A 2,500-nucleotide genomic window follows, 5' to 3' on the forward strand; every position below is an offset into this window, starting at 1 on the left:
ACACCAGAACCCAATATTATTGGCGAGTCGGGTAGTCCATCATCACAGTTCGAGGGCAGGCATCATTTCAGTAATTTCATCCCGTTGCATTCACATCCGTGCCTTGAATGAGATTGAATGTGATCTTTGCTCTCAAGTATGTTCCCAGGTTTTACACTTTCGTGCTTTGCATGAATGGGAATGGAACCGTGTGTGTTGAATGAGGCTCCTTGTGAGCACTGAACTTTGTCCGGTGGAGTTCCTTTTTGTGTTGCTGTAATTGTGTCATTTCTCGATGAGAAAGATTAGGCAACATTTAGTCACTTCTAGCCATGATGCTCAATTTATTTACGAATGTACCCTAGTTACTAGGGACCGTTTACGTTGGAGAACAAGATCTATTGTATGCCTGTGTATTTGGGGAAGTCAAATCTGAAATAATGATGAAATTGCGTGTATCCAAAGTTAAAACTCGTGATTTGTCGCCCTCTGGTGTGTAAAAGATGCCAAAGCCAACAGCACCTGGTATTCCCAGGCGGTCTCCCATCCAAGTACTGACCAGGCCCGAGCCTGCTTAGCTTCCGAGATCGGACGAGATCGGGCGTATTCAGGCTAGTATGGCCGTAAGCCAGGAAGGCTGTCCCTGACGCTCTACTTAAAGGGAAGGCAATATCCGTTTCTGCTGTTCATACTTACAGTTGAACTGTCTCTCTACTCTAAAGCCCGGGACACACCAGCGCGCCGCAGACAGTCTCTGCTAACACGCCACGTTGTGGCAACATTGTGGCAATGTTGTGCGTTAGCTGGGGTGCCACACCAGACCGGAACTATATATTACAAAACGAACACATTCTCTTGATAAAACAGCTGTAATTGAGTGCCTGACACGCCAGTCAAGCGCAATCTTGAGTAGGTGTGCATTTCAGTAAGGATTTCAATTGACATGCAGTATGAAACTGAAAGGAGGTTGCATCACTATGATGCATAACATTGCATGTATTGTATTTTCAAGTGTGTGCATTCATCCTGTTGTCATTTTGTTTTGAAAGCAGAAGAATCATTCAACAGGTTGCTGAGACAAATGTAAACCAGTAAAACATATGAAGAGAAACAAACCTTGAATATAAGTTCAGTTGTTTAAACATTTGACAAACTATGGTGAGGGGGTAAGAAAACACACAAATCCAGCAGCTCCTGTATTTCAATACACCAGAACCCAATATTATTGGCGAGTCGGGTAGTCCATCATCACAGTTCGAGGGCAGGCATCATTTCAGTAATTTCATCCCGTTGCATTCACATCCGTGCCTTGAATGAGATTGAATGTGATCTTTGCTCTCAAGTATGTTCCCAAGTTTTACACTTTCGTGCTTTGCATGAATGGGAATGGAACCGTGTGTGTTGAATGAGGCTCCTTGTGAGCACTGAACTTTGTCCGGTGGAGTTCCTTTTTGTGTTGCTGTAATTGTGTCATTTCTCGATGAGAAAGATTAGGCAACATTTAGTCACTTCTAGCCATGATGCTCAATTTATTTACGAATGTACCCTAGTTACTAGGGACCGTTTACGTTGGAGAACAAGATCTATTGTATGCCTGTGTATTTGGGGAAGTCAAATCTGAAATAATGATGAAATTGCGTGTATCCAAAGTTAAAACTCGTGATTTGTCGCCCTCTGGTGTGTAAAAGATGCAAAAGCTTACAGCACCTGGTATTCCCAGGCGGTCTCCCATCCAAGTACTGACCAGGCCCGAGCCTGCTTGGCTTCCGAGATCGGACGAGATCGGGCGTATTCAGGCTAGTATGGCCGTAAGCCAGGAAGGCTGTCCCTGACGCTCTACTTAAAGGGAAGGCAATATCCGTTTCTGCTGTTCATACTTACAGTTGAACTGTCTCTCTACTCTAAAGCCCGGGACACACCAGCGCGCCGCAGACAGTCCCTGCTAACACGCCACGTTGTGGCAACATTGTGGCAACGTTGTGCGTTAGCTGGGGTGCCACACCAGACCGGAACTATATATTACAAAACGAACACATTCTCTTGATAAAACAGCTGTAATTGAGTGCCTGACACGCCAGTCAAGCGCAATCTTGAGAAGGTGTGCATTTCAGTAAGGATTTCAATTGACATGCAGTATGAAACTGAAAGGAGGTTGCATCACTATGATGCATAACATTGCATGTATTGTATTTTCAAGTGTGTGCATTCATCCTGTTGTCATTTTGTTTTGAAAGCAGAAGAATCATTCAACAGGTTGCTGAGACAAATGTAAACCAGTAAAACATATGAAGAGAAACAAACCTTGAATATAAGTTCAGTTGTTTAAACATTTGACAAACTATGGTGAGGGGGTTAGAAAACACACAAATCCAGCAGCTCCTGTATTTCAATACACCAGAACCCAATATTATTGGCGAGTCGGGAAGTCCATCTTCACAGTTCGAGGGCAGGCATCATTTCAGTAATTTCATCAAGTTGCATTCACATTCGTGCCTTGAATGAGATTGAATGTGATCTTTGC

The 2,500-nt window shown here is 43.7% G+C and overlaps 2 non-coding genes across 2 annotated transcripts; both read right to left on the reverse strand.

The window, feature by feature from the left end:
• Positions 1-489: 489 nt before the first annotated feature.
• Positions 490-608, reverse strand: LOC136721449 (5S ribosomal RNA). The gene has a single exon (XR_010805998.1). It is a non-coding gene; the product is annotated as a 5S ribosomal RNA (ribosomal RNA).
• Positions 609-1,674: 1,066 nt separating this feature from the next.
• LOC136721402 (5S ribosomal RNA) lies at positions 1,675-1,793 on the reverse strand. The gene has a single exon (XR_010805956.1). It is a non-coding gene; the product is annotated as a 5S ribosomal RNA (ribosomal RNA).
• Positions 1,794-2,500: the final 707 nt, after the last annotated feature.

Source organism: Amia ocellicauda, unplaced genomic scaffold, assembly GCF_036373705.1.
Source record: "Amia ocellicauda isolate fAmiCal2 unplaced genomic scaffold, fAmiCal2.hap1 HAP1_SCAFFOLD_116, whole genome shotgun sequence".
Lineage (NCBI taxonomy): Eukaryota > Metazoa > Chordata > Actinopteri > Amiiformes > Amiidae > Amia > Amia ocellicauda.